This window comes from Chiloscyllium punctatum, chromosome 5, assembly GCF_047496795.1.
Source record: "Chiloscyllium punctatum isolate Juve2018m chromosome 5, sChiPun1.3, whole genome shotgun sequence".
Classification (NCBI taxonomy): Eukaryota; Metazoa; Chordata; class Chondrichthyes; order Orectolobiformes; family Hemiscylliidae; genus Chiloscyllium; species Chiloscyllium punctatum.
In genome coordinates, this window is record NC_092743.1 from 34832769 (window position 1) to 34847718 (window position 14950).

Consider the following 14950-nt stretch of genomic DNA (forward strand, 5'->3'; position numbering starts at 1 on the left):
GCTAACGTTTCTGAGCCAGGGTAAATTCAATTTGTAGCAGCTGTATTTGGTGTGTGTGTGTTTTTCTTAAATGTGTTAAAAGTGAGGAGTTTGCTTTGGAAACGAATAAACGGGAAGTACAACTGAGGAAGTCAAATCGGTGACTATGATACCATGAGAATCCTTTCAGTCCTTCCTGCTGTCATATAGCCCCTTATAGGTTAATGAGATGTCACTAGGTCCTCTTTCATTGGTTCGCTCAAAGGGACACGGTCACCCTTAAAGTTTGGTCGCCAAAGCCCTGCCCGTGATTTTTTTGCAGTATGGAAACGTGACGGTGTGTATTGGATTTAGAAAAGTCCAGCAGCGATTTAAAATGGGCTGTTCCAACTGATGAAATGTTTTCGCAAAGTAGAGAAAGTGTTGGCGGGATGGGGGCAGAAACCAAAGGACACAGGTTAGAGATGACAGGCAATAAAGAAAGGAACTGTTTATATCCTTGCAGCAAGTTCTTGGATAAATTACTTGAAAGGATAAAACTTCTACAATGAAATAGTGGGGCATATATAAGAACTCCGGGGTGAAAGAACAATGGTGCAGCTCTTTCAAAGACCTGGCATAGACACTATGGCCAAGTAGCCTCTGTTTGTGCCAACAATTTTCCCTTCGCAACATCATGAAAATGTTAGCATGTCATTTGTATGTGCTTTTTGTATGCTGCTCACACTGAAGGACGTTATGGTCCTCCTCCCTTTCCCTGATTCTCAGTATGATTATGTGAAGATAATGGGACCTGAAATTCCCTGTTTGAAAGGGTGGTAGCCGAGATAACTCTTATCACGTTTAAAAAGGACTTGGAATATGTATTCGAAAAGCCCATAAAGTTCAGGGCTATGGACCAAGTACAGGAAGTTGAGATTAGGCTGGCTAGCTCTTCATCGACTAGCATGGGCAGAATGGGTCAAATGACCTTCTTTTGTGACTCACAGGTTCTGTGATTCTAATAAATGAGGGTGCAAATTGTCACCTACTGTTGGAAAGTAAATGGTTAATTGCTCTTCAGTGTTGGATGTGTGGATATTATAATATAATGATTGGTGGCATGTTCACACCATGGTCAGTCTATCTGTAAGATGTGGAAGTTCAACACTGCAGTCAATATGATCCTAGAAATTAATGGATGATTGTTTGATATTATTATATAATGCTGCTTTACTTGTTACTTCAATGTCGGATTTGGCTTAATGAGCTAATACCTGCATTACAATAGTTGACAGAGGAAATTCGTATGAGGGTGAGACTACCAAATTGAAAGAGATTACAGGGAACGAAACTGGCGGGCAGTGATTGAGAGATTATAGAGAGAAACTGCAGTAATTGGGAGTATTTTTCTGTTCTAATGTCAATGCAAGTGTTTACTCAGCTGCGAAGCCCATTGTAAAGCATTGATGCTGTCACAGTATAACATAGCTGTTGAACTGCATTGTATTTTAATTTTGTTATTCAAAAAAACAATCAAGAAACAAGTATTACAAATAAGATATCATTTAGTTTGACTTTTGAGTGGAAACATGGAAGTTAAGTGTTCACTGATAAAATAACATATTGCTTCCCCAAAGATGAATAAAAATGATTAGGCTTTCTACATGTCATGATCAAGAAAATCTGGGGAAGATTGGGTTCTTCCATCTCCTAAAAAGAAAAGAATTCCTGAGAAGTCAAATGTGGTAGTAACTGATATAGAAAACTCGGGGTATAAATAGTCTTCATCAATAGTGAATTAATAATCCATTTCATGTCATACTCTGTTATACATTTTGTTGACTTGAATGGTAAAGAAAATCAGATGGAGTTTAAAACCGTCGCCAATTCACTTTGAGCCCAATTCATGCTAATGATGTAGATTAATTTCACACTCTTTCCTCTGATGGAATCTAGAATTGTACTTCAAATTAAACTGTGACTGTACAATTAGGGACACAGCATCAAGAGTAATGAAAGATACATTTAGGATGCTGTGATGAAAGTATTATTTTTCTTCCTGCAAGTTAAACTAAAATGGCCAAATGACACATACTAAATATTTAACTTCAGTATCACCTGGGTCAGGATGCTCGCAAAGTGCCAAATTTCCTACGCTGATTCCAGACTGAACTTTTATTGTCAGAAATATCCCAAAGTATTTGACAAGTAGAGAATGCTGAGACAGAAAAAAACACTGGAAGTAGTTCCACTTCTTGAATTCACAGATGAAGAATTCTTCCTTGATGAGAAAATGTAAGGGTTGCTCATTCATTGGAAAAGGGCCGCTTGAAGCAGAACCTTGAGTGAAATTACAGATTTGAAAATTAATACTATTACTGTCAACTTACATATGTGTAAATTCAAGTTCAATTTTTATGGCTTCATTTGTGGTTTTTCTTTTGCATAATTTTAATTTCTGATCCTTTTTTCTCTTGAGAACAGTTCCAAATGTATTCACTGTCCTCATGTCTTTCTCCAGACATTCGCCAGGTTCTTCAAACAGGCTTAACATTTCAATTCAGCTCTTGTTCAATTTCCACACAGAAACATCACTACATATATCATTCAGCTCCTGGAGCATTATCTGTCATTTAGTGAGTTTGCAATTTATCCGTATCCCCAGTCCCATCTGTCCCGCTTTGATTTCTATCACTTGATATCTTTGCCTAACAAATATCTGTCAATTTCAACAATATTGGAAGATCATTCGAGACGCCCATTTTTTTTAGAGCAGGAGCAACTTGATAGCTTTCAGGCTGACTTCCCCCTCTATTTCCCCAAACTAGTGAAGCTGAGGTCAATTGCATGAGACAGCTTCTCACATAAACTGAGATCAGATGACAAGGTACAATCTGAAACTGAAAGTTTTCTGATCTGGGCAGCCCAATGTCAATAAAGCTTTAAGGAATATAGTAAACATTGGTTTAAAAGGGCACACTCACCAAATTGAGTGCTTCTGAACTAGATGTATGGGAAAAACAGACAAATTCACAAAGAAAGATAAATAATAATCATTTAATTTATTAAGATCATTGCAATAAGACAACAATACAACTATATACATCATTCACCCTGTCCGTACCACATAATCACTAGGAAGGCTAGACACTGAAGAGGAAACAATAATCTCTGGTTAGTCCAGGAATAGCTCTAGGAAGTTTATATGCTTCACCAGAGTAATCAAACAAGGCTCAAGGATTTATCAGATGTCCAACTCTCCTCAGAATCACAAATAACCCACAGCCTACCCTCTATAATTGGAAATGTCTCATCACACATCAACTGTCTACAGGAACGACTTTCTGAATTCACATTTTGGCAGAATGTTCTAGAAAATGACAGACAATTCTTGATGAAAAGAATTACTTCCAGGCATCTGAACCCACTCTTTCCAGTTCATTTTTTTTAATGTGAGGCACCCTCAAATAATTTTAAATAATCTATTCGAAATTTATCCAATCCCTTCATCATTTTAAAGTTGTCAATCGTTTGAGGTCACAAGGATATTGAAAAAATCTCCACAGAAGCCAGTATCCCATCACCAAGTCACTATTTATTTACACATGGAGAGTCCCTGACCGGATCCATCTGTCTCAAAGCCATATCACGGAATGAACAGACCATCTAACACTCTTGTTTTTTTCCCTCTGGCACTCTTGTTTTTTGCTTTTTCCCCACACTACCGCCTGACAGCAGTAGTGCTTATTTTTCCCCCGCACCCATGTCGTGTGTGTGCAGGTGTCGGACACAGTGGAAAAACAACAAGTGTGCACATCTTTATTTAACACTCCTGTTTATTTTTTCTTTTCTTTGTTCTTTCACAGAGGCCAATATCCCATCACAACGTCACCCTTTATTTACAACGGGAGAGTCGTTGACACTGATCCAGCTCCCTCAGAGCCAGCAGTCAGAGTGAACAGAACCTCTGACACTCCTGTTCTTTTTTTTTGATGTCTGACACTTGTGTCTTTTTTACCCCACACACTACCACCTGACAGCAGTTGTGTGTGTGCAGGTGTGAGACTCAGTGAAAGACACATGGTGTGCGAATCTTTATTCAATTTCCACCACCAGGAAGAAAAGAAACACCCAAATGGCCTGTGACAAGCAGTGCCCTTCACATTAAAGGGCATTGCTGTGTGATCAAATAGTGAAGGGGAGGGCAGGGATTAAATCAAAACACTCCTTTTTTTTTTCTATTTTTTTTTCTCTTCCCCCACACTACCGCCTAACTGCAGTAGTGCTTATTTTTTCCCCAGCACCCATGGTGTATGTGTGCAGGTGTGAAACACAATGAAAAACACAAAGTGCACGAATCTTTATTCAATTGCCACCACCAGGAAAATAGGAAAATACCCGAGTGGCTAGTGACAAGCACTGCCCTTCAAACCAAAATGCTGTGTGATCAAAACAGTGAAGGGGAGGGCAGGGATTAAATCAAAACACTCCTGTTTATATCTATCAGCTAGGACTCTCTAATTGGACCAAGTTACCATCCCCAATCAGGGAACTTATATTCCATGAGGTCTGCTTACCTTATTTTGTTACAATCACTATTACTCCTGCTCAAAATGTTCTCGTCAGCATGCAAACTTACTGCTGCTTGCTAATTTAAATAATAGTGGAATGCAGCCCAGTACTGACCTCAGGAAGAGGTCCAGGTTAAAGCTAGGCTAGCATCACACAAATCTAGTCTGTACCTCCTTAAAGACAAAGTGTATACTAGCTGCAGTAAACACTTTCTTGCATAAGCTGCCTCGAATGACGCTGGCTCAGCATAGCAAGGAGTAAGGTCCTGGATTTTCAGATACTTTACAGGCCCTGGTTTTAGAAGTGGACAGGATGAGAAATGGCCTGTGTCCACAGTGAGCCAAGAAACTCTGTAAACAAGTGGTTAGAGGGAAATGGGAACTTAAAGACATAGAGTTAGATTTAATAGTGTGGCCGTGTGAAGATCGCTACTGTGCTGTTAGAAGTTCAGAGTAGTCAAGAGATACTGATCCATTTTTAAACACATACATGCACTACCCTCTGTAGGAAAATGTTGCCCCTTAGGTCCCTTTAATTTTTTTTCCTCTCTCACCCTAAATCTATGCCCTCTAGTTCTGAACTCCCTCACCCCAGGGAAATGACCTTGTCTATTTACCCTATCTATTCCCCTCATGATTTTATAAACCTCTATAAGGTCACCCCTCAGCCTCTGAAACTCCAGGGAAAACAACCCCAGGACCAAAGGTTACCGTGCTGTACATCTCTATGAATCTTTGACTCTATTAGCCCTGCCCTATAGCTCAAACCCTCCAACTCTGGCAACATCCTTGCAAGTCTTCCCAGAACTCTTTCAAGTTTCACAACATCCTTCTGATAGGAGGGAGACCAGAACTGCATACAATATTCCAAAAGTGGCCTAATTGATATCCTGTACAGGTGCAACATGACCTCTCAACTCCTATGCTCAATGCTCTGAACAGTAAAGGAAAGCTTATCAAATACCTTTTTCACTATTCTATCTACCTGTGACTTGACTTTCAAGGAATTATGAACCTGAATTCCAAGGTCTTTTTGTTCAGCAACACTCCCCAAGACCTTACCATTAAGTGTACACGTCCTGCCTTGATTTGTCTCTTCAAAATGCAGCACCTCACATTTATTTAAATTAAACTCTATCTGCCACTCCTTGGCCCATTGGTCCATCTGATCAAGATCCCATTGTACATTGAGGTAACCTTCTTCGCTGTCCTTTACATCTCCAATGTTAATGTCTCCTGCAAACTTACTAACTATACTCCCTATGTTCACATCCAAATCATCTAAACTTAATGCAAACTTTAAAGGATTATGTACCTGTACCCCCAGATCTCACTATTCTTCTAAACTACCCAAGGCCCTACCATTAATTGTATCAGCCCTACCCTTGTTTTGCATTGATCCAGATGGAACTCCATTGGCCATTTTACAGCCCATTGACCCATTTGATCAAGATCCATTTGTAAACCTAGAAAACATTCTTCACTGTCTGCAATGTGTCATCCGCAAATTTACTAACCATGCCTTCTATACTCTCATCCAAATCATTTAAATAAATGTCAAACAAAAGAGGACCCAGAACTGACCCCTGTGGAACACTAATTGTCATAGGCCTTCAATCTGAAAAGCAACTTCCACCGTTATTGTCTGCCTCCTGCCAATAAGCCAATTATGTATCCAGTTGGCGAGGTCACCCTGAATTCCATGTGACCTAACTTTACTAATTAGTCTATCATGCAGAACCTTGTCAAACGTTTTACTAAAATCCAGATAAACAACTGCTGTGCCATTGTCAACCTTTTTGGTAATCTCCTCAAAACACTCAGTCAAGTTTGTGGGACATTATTTTCGTCACACAAACCCCTGCTGACTGACCCTAAGCAATTTTTGCCTCTTTGTCCATGATGTCCTTAAATCTTATCTTTTATAATCATTTCCAACAACTTACCCACAACTCAAGTCAGACTCATAGGTCTGTAGTTTCCTGGTTTCTCCTTACTACCTTTCTTAAACAAAGGTTCAAGATTAGCCACTCTCCAGTCATCAGGCACTTCACCCATAGTTATAGATGATGCAAATATTTCTGCAAAAGGTCTCATAATTTCCTTGCTTTCTTCCCACAGCATTCTGGGATACATTAGATCAGGTCCCATTATGTAAGCCCCAGGCAATGTTTGGAAAATTAATATCCCCCATTGTTACAACCTTGTTATACTGATATATATCTGAGATCTCCCTACATATTTGTTTCTCAATTTTCCTCTTACTAGTGGGGGGCCTATAGTATGATCCCATCAATGTGATCTTTCCTTTCTTATTTATAATTTCTACCCACATACTTTCATTGGATAATTTTTCAGAAATATCTTCCCCAGTTACAACAGTAATGTCTTCCTCAATCACAAATGCCACCTCCCCCCCCTTCCTTTCTTGCCTCCTTCAATCTGGTGAAGCTGGTAAACATGACTACTTGAATGCTAAAAAGCATAAGCAACAAGTGATAGACAGCATTAAGCAATTCTACAACCAATGGATCAGCTCCAAGTTTTGCAGTTGTGCCACATCCATCATGAATACTGGTGGGCAGTCAAGCAACTCATTGGAGGAGGAAGCCCCACAAATATCCCCACCCTCAATCTGGGGAAAGCCCAGTACATCATTGTTAAGAATAATGTTGAAGCATTGGCCATACTTTTCAACTAAAGTGCTGAGTCGATGATCCATCTTGGTCTCCTCCTGAGGTCCCCAATATCAGAGATGCCAGTCTTCAGCCAATTCCATTCACTCCATATGATACTAAAAAACAGTTGGAGACATTGGATACTGCAAAAGCCATGGTCTTTGACAATATTTTGGCAATGATAGTAAAGACTTGTGCTCCAGAACTTGCTACTTCCTTAGCCTAGCTGTTCCAGGACATCTACGACAATAGCATTTATCTGATGATGTGGAGTATTACCTGGGTACATCCAGTGCATAGAGATCAGGAGAAATACAAACTGGCTGATTAGTGCCTCATCAGTTTACTTTCAATTATCAGTAAATTATTGGAAGGAGACATCAACAGTGCTATCAAATGGCACTTGCTCAGCAAAAACCTGCTCAGTAATGCCCAGTTTGGGTTCTGCCAGGGCCACTCAACTCCCAACTTCATTACAGACTTGATCAAATTTGGACAAAAGAGCTGAATTCCAGAGGTGAGGTGAGAGTGACCACCCTTGACATCAAGGCCACATTAAATTGATTGTGGCATGAAGGAACTCCATTGAAACTGGAATCAATTGTAGTCAGGAAGAAAACGCCACTGGTTAGTGTCATATGTAGTACAAAGAAATATCCTTGTGGTTTTGGAGGTCAGTCATCTCAACTCCTGGGCATCTCCTCAGGAGCTCTTCAGGATAGTATTCTTGACCCAACCATTTTTGCCTGCTTCATACAAGACCATCCTTTCATCATAAAGTCAGAGTGGGGATGTTAGCTGTTGGTGCACAATGTTAAGTACCAGTCCATGTCCAAATGCAATATCCAAGTTTTGGAATGACAAGTGCCAAGTAATATTCGCGCCATGCACATGCAGACAATGACTAGCTTCAATAATAGAGCATCTAACCAACACCACTTGACATTTAATGGCATGACTGTTATTGAATCCCCAGCTATCAACATTTTCAAGGTTGCCATTGATCAGAAAATAAACTGGACTAGCTGTTTAAGTACCTTGGATGCAACATCAAGTCAGATACTAGGAATCCTCATTCTAGGAACTCAGACTCCCCAAAGTCTGTCCACCATCTATAAGGATGAAACAGCAGTGTGATGGAATACTCCCCACTTGCCTGGATGACTGCAGATCTAAGAACACTAAAGAAGCTTGACACCATCCAGAACAAAACAGCCCACTTGATTGGTACCACATCCATAAACATCCAATCCCTCACCACTGACACTGAGTAGCAGCAGTGTGTACCATCTACTAGATGTACTGCAGAAATTCTCAACTCTCTTTAAACAGCACCTTTGAAACTCCTGGCTACTATATCCAGACAGACAAGGGCAGCAGATACATATGAACGTCACCACCTGCAAGCTCCCTTCCAAGCAACTTTTTATCCAGGTTTGGCAAATACATTGCCTTTCCTTAAGTACCTTTGGATCAAAATCCCAGAACTCCCTTTCTAATGACATTATGGATCAGTCTATAGCAAATAAGTTACAGTAGTTAAAAATGTAAGCTCACCACCACTTTCTCAAGGGCTGCTGAAGGTCATTGTTTCTACCCTCCCACTCCCCAGTGCCTATAAATCTCATATCATACTTCAGATTCATAGGTTAACTTACTGTTATGCAGTTAGCACACTCACATCTCACACATGATGCAGATTGTGTGAGCATGCACTTCCTGCATTTACCCCACTCCAAAACCCCTCTATCCTTCTGCCTTTTTTAACATCCCAAGAACATTCTCTTGGTCAGGCACAGATGTAGGAATGTGAAGGCCTAGTAAAGCTGGACACTGTGAGCTGCCAATTTACTTCTAATGAAAGCCAACAAGTTATACAAAACTTTATATATGTGACTAACCGGAATCAGTCAGTCTTTTCCTCAGCAATGTTCTTTACAGATATTCAAACCTATGTAAAGTATGTCTCCTGTTTTCACTTTAAGATTTATTACTCAACTGATTTAATGATATAGCTCACTCCATTTCTCCCAGAGACATATGAATACAGAATTATACAGTAATTTAAGCCTTCTGATGTAATACTGAAACAGCTGAAGACTTAGATTCAGCTCTGAAAGCTTGGAGACCTCTCTCTAAATCTGTTTGCCTGGAGGCTTTTTTCCACCTCTTATATTCTGGAAACTTGTACAAATTAAACAAAAAACTCTGCCATTCTGCTGGTACAATTTTACTTCTAAAGATCTTGACCTGCTCTGGCTCTCAGACATTTGTTTTTGTGGATCATGAAACTCCACTTTATAAACATTCGACAATTAGTTCCCAGCCTTGTTAACCTCATTATTTGGCTTAATACATTCTTGGAAGGACTGTCTTTCGTACACTGTTAGAAATTACTTTCTGAAAAGCATATTTCCTTCATTTATTTTTATTTTGAAATCTAAATTTCAAATGATAATAATTATCATAAACCTTTCTCACAGCATGAACAGTATATTTTCTTATGTACCACCTGTGCTGCTTCTCCTGCTCATGTTAAAGCTCAAAGGGCACAGCAATTATGGCACACTGACTGGGGATCAGCAGTCTGCCTTAAACTCTCACATATACAACCAAGACCTTGCTTTAAGTGCAGTATGACTTTGTCCAGACTTCACCAACTTTAAACAACTCAGTAAAGTACAAAGCAGTTCCATAATCTATAAAACAGGCAGCAGAGAGTACCTAGCAACCAACTTGTAACTTGTTGACCATTCTTTAAATGGCAATGGTGAGATGTCCTTCTGCTGCACGGTCTATTCTGCACACTTCCAGGATAGTCTAATAGTCTAGTGATATTCGCTAATGTCTGCACCGCCTCACCCCCCCCCCCCCCCCCCCCCCCCTCACTCCCCATGTCAAGATGGTATTCGTTGCATCCTGCAATGGCATGATGTAACCAAGTTTTACTGGTATTTTTCTGTAATCATACATAGTCCAACACATTCAACTTCATACAGTTATATTGAGGACAACAAAAAAAAATCAGGAAATTACATTGTGAAGTACTGTGGTGGATTGCCCTTTAGGTCTGTGGACTACTGCAATTTTTCTTTGCTGGCTATTGTGCAGAGAGCTATCAGGCTGCTGTGATAATTGAAACAGACATAGTTCAGCTGGAAAGCAAATGGGAAAATGGAAACCATTCACCATTACAATGAAAATGTGGGATAATCTATCATTTTCATTTTTCTTAGGCAAAGGCCATTCTAGCTGCAATATCAAGGTCATTGCCCCAATCCCGAACAAAAGAAGTTAAAAAAATGAGAAGTTTAAGTTGCATTTGAATAATTTGGGGGTAATTGAAATTGATCAATTTTTATTTCGAAGAACATCTGAACATACAGTATAAGTGCTGAAGTAGGCCACTTGGCCTGTGGAGCCAGTTCCACTATCAATAACATCACACTGATTTATTTGTGTTTTGAATTCCATGTCCCCATCTAACCTCAATAACCTTTGATTTCTTTGCCTTGCAAGAATGTATCCACCTCCTACTTCAAAATATTCAATGACCTTGCCTCCAGTGCTTTCTGAGGCAGAGTTCCAAAACTGCACAACTCTCTGAGAGAAAATAAAAATTCCCTCATATCAGTCTTAACAAGGTGACCCTGAAATTGTTGAATGGTTTCCCCTAGTTCTGGACTGACCAGAAGAGAACATATCATTTCCACATCCACCTCATTAAGTGCATTCAGGATCTTATACACTTCAACTAAGGCCCCCTTCACTCTTCTAAACTCCAAGGAAAACAAGACCAATATCTAGCCTTTACTCATAAGGCAACCAGCTCATTTAAAGTATCAATCTAGTAATTTTCCTTTTTCCGGTTAAGATAATGGTGGAATAAGACGCTCCAGCCGAAACTCCTCTGCTCACCAGCTTGTTTTCCTTTCTTTGTTTTCCTCTTGATGCAGTTTTTCCTCCCTTACACACCCAACCTTTAACTTCTTAAAGTACCCTATCTGGAAGGAATAGAAAATGGAATCCGAGACCTGGCTAGACCCGAATCCTGGGTCGGGGCCTGGAGCAAGGAGCAGACCAAGCATGAGGTTGAGTCCTGAAAGTGAGTCACAGCCGGAGCCTGGAGCAGGAGCACAGTGAGTGCAGGCTGAGTCCCTGATAAGTCACAGCAAGAGCCTGGAACAGGGAGTACAGCGAGCCCAGGCCGAGTCCCAGACATGAGTCACAGCCGGAGCCTAGAGTGGGAGCAGGACAAGCCCAAGCTGGCCGTGGGGATGAATCCCGGAGGTGAGTCAGGGATGGAGGCCTGCATGTGGAGGCAGTGTGCTGAAACCCAATGGACACAGACTCATTGAGAAAGGACTATAACTTGAGTACGTTAAGGATACTTTTTATTCTCATTCTCGACTTTTCAAACTCTGCATTCCCATTTTAGTTTATTTTTATTTTATTGTTTCAATTTTGTGACAACACTTAATGTACCTGTGCCTAGGTACCCTGTACCTAAGATGGTGCCAAGAGGCGACATTACAAGCTTTTCACTGCACTCTTTCAACTGCACGTGACAATGAAAGTTATTCTATTTTGAACCATCTCCAATGCCTTAAATAAACAGACCAAAATGGCTCAGGGTATTGAGGGTGTGGTCTCACCAATGTTTCGTGCATAATTACAGTGTAATGTCCTTACTTCTACATTCAATTCCCCTCATAATAAAGGAGTGCATTTCATTAACCTTCAAAATGTCTTGTTATATATGAAAAATGTTTTGTGACTACATGCAACAATACCTGAAATCCACGAACCTTAGAATTCTGTTATTGTTCTGTATTTAAAGTAATGCACTACTTTTTTATTTGTCCAGCCAAATTGAATAACTTCCCATTTTCCAACATCATACTTTATCTACAAGTTTATTGCATACTCAGTCAACACATTTGTGCCAGTCTGCAAACATCTTCTTTATAAAAACTTCTTTATACCTTCCTTACAACACCCCATCTATCTCTCTCTGTCATCAGTAATTTTAGCTGCGATGTTTTCCTTCCTTCATATTAGTAAACGAAATGAATTTCAAAAAGTTGAGGACCCTAGCACAGGCCCCTAAAGAATTCCATTCTGCCAATCAGAAAAAGACTGATTTTTGCGTATTCTCTTTCTATAAACCAGTCACTCTTCTATCTGTACTAACATGTTACTTCCCATGGCAAAAAACCTTAATATTACACCTTACCAAGTGCCTTCTAGAAATCCAAATAAAGTCGGTTTCCATGTGTCCTTTTCTCAATCGTGCATGTTACTTCTCTAAAGTGTTCCAATAAATGGGTTAAACATGATTTCTTTGTCACAACACCATGCTGACATTTCTCCATCACCTTGTTCTACATGCCTCCTTCTAAACTCATTAAAGATCATGTTTAGCAGTTTCCCCACAATTCATCAAGCTAACTGGACTAAACAACACGTTGCTTGAACTGTCCACAACAGGAAATATGTTGATCATACACAACCAGCCCGTATTTGCAAAACTCTGATCATGAGGCCCAGCATTAGATGTAATTCTGCCATCGGACAACATTTCTCAGTAGTGCAGCTGGTGCTCGGACATACACCAGAAACCATTTTAAGACTATCAGTTAGCCCCACCATGCATTTCATTAGTCTGTGCTAGAAGACACATATATTCACTGCAGTATCCTGTTCTGTGTGGATAAAAAGTCTGTGTGTATATATTTCACCTCTTTTTATTGAGAAAAGGTTCTGGACACTGTGAATCTATGCTGCATTCCCCAGAACAAAATTCTTACAAAGTAGAGGCTACCTTGACCTGTCTGATTTGAAACTAATCAGCTGGCCAGCAGTGACAGTTAACAAATCCTGCTGCTTTTCCATGCCAACCATAGTTCGACCAACCAAACACTGTCTTCTCAGGCCGTTAAAATTAGCGTTTCCTTTTAAATGTTATTTCTGGTGTAAAATGAAAAGTGTCAAACTCATAACATTTTTTTTAAAGTGACTAAAGATGAACTGAACATCACAGACCAGGAGTCGGACCTATGATGTTCCTTGTTTACTCAGTTACTTCTGGCTTCCATCAAGTGAGCCATTGGAAGGAGCTTAACAAAGACTGTAGGGTCGGTCGCTCCAAGGTGATTTTTGCATTGCAATGAATCAGTCTGAAAGGACAGTAAAATCTTGCCTGCCTTGAGCGTAGAAATAAATCTATTGCACAATACAGTCATCCAAACCTGAGTCACAACAAACAAATTGATTTTTTTATACAGTTAAAATCTTGTTCCCTTTACAAAAGATGCAGGCTTGGATCATTTCCATTTACTGACATTTCACTTGATGGCAGTACACCCAGTAAGGAGATCTTCTAGGAGATCATCAAGTAGGAACTGGCTGACAGGAGTGTTGTCCATTTAAGGGCAGCAAACAAGTTTCTGAGTACAGATCCCCAGTGGGATGCAGCTGACAGCGAGTGAGAGGAATCATCTAAAGAGGGCTGAATCTTCTGTCCACTGTTGCTTGGAATCCCTCCATAAGTCAGCCTGTGGCCTGGTGATATCAGCTGCTTCAGCAAAGAGCTAAGCACATGGAGGCCTTCTTAGGCTCCCAACCAGGTGCCAACCAGACATTTGCGGGTAACATTTTGGCTTTGCTGTCAAGGCTAGGCCCACTAGCTGCGGGAAACTCTCAGTGGCATGATGAGAAAAATGAGGGAAGATTGAGATGTTTAGGCCTATTCTTCTGGGATTTTATGAGACGAGATCTAATTGAAGTATATAAGATGCTAAAGGGGATTGACAAAGTAGAAGTAAAGTGGATACTTGCCATTCTGGGACCATCTAGTTTTAGGCTGTGGAGATTCAGAGGTAAAGCAGAGTTGAGGAGGAATTGCTTCTCTCAAAGGGCCATGAATCTGTAGAATTCATTACTATAGGGTGTGAAGAATGCTGAGGAACTGAATAAATTCAAGGAGAAGATAGACTTTTAATTGGTAAAGAGTCAAAGGATTATGGGAGTGGGCAAGAAAGTAAGGTTGAGACTAACAGCAGATCAGCCATGACTGTGTTAAATGGCAGAGCATTCTCAAGGGGCTATATTGCCTATTCCTGCTCTGAGTCCTATGTTCTTCTCTCTAATCTATCCATAGTTGTGCAATTAATGATTCAGACTGGTTACCTGTCACTGGTGGCCATTTCTAGGCAAAAGTGAGGACTGCAGATGCTGGCAATCAGAGTCTAGATTAGAGTGGTGCTGGAAAAGCACAGCAGGTCAAGCAGCATCTGAAGAGCAGGAAAATCGACCGTTTTGGAGAAAAAAACCTTTATCATGAAGTGCTTTTGCCCAAAATGTCGATTTTTTTCCTGCTCCTCAGATGCTGTCTGACCTGCTGTTCTTTTCCAGCACCACTCTAATCTAGACACTGGTGGCCATTTCTGGTGATTGCCCACATCCAGCAAGATTAGTTGGTAGTGATGTGACTCCTTAATTTCAAAATTTCTTCCTGGTCTTGCCTTTAAACTTGGTTCTGCATGGCCAGGCTAATCCAATCCATTATAAGAAGAAGGTGGACTATTGGTGGGCAGATATAGAGAAGATGAAAGAAACATAATAAAGGAAAGAACAATGATTGGGAGATGTATGTAAGGTGGGTTGGAGGGAACAGTGAGGCGATTTAGATGGAGGGATACATAGGCTTATACTGGTTACATTTCGCAGAAATTGGTT

At 40.2% G+C, this 14950-nt stretch overlaps 1 protein-coding gene across 2 annotated transcripts in view; it reads left to right on the forward strand.

Moving 5' to 3' along the window:
* The window catches only part of LOC140476973 (corticotropin-releasing factor receptor 2-like), a 211056-nt gene that overhangs the window by 50753 nt on the left and 145353 nt on the right, over positions 1 to 14950 (forward strand). The window lies entirely within an intron of this gene.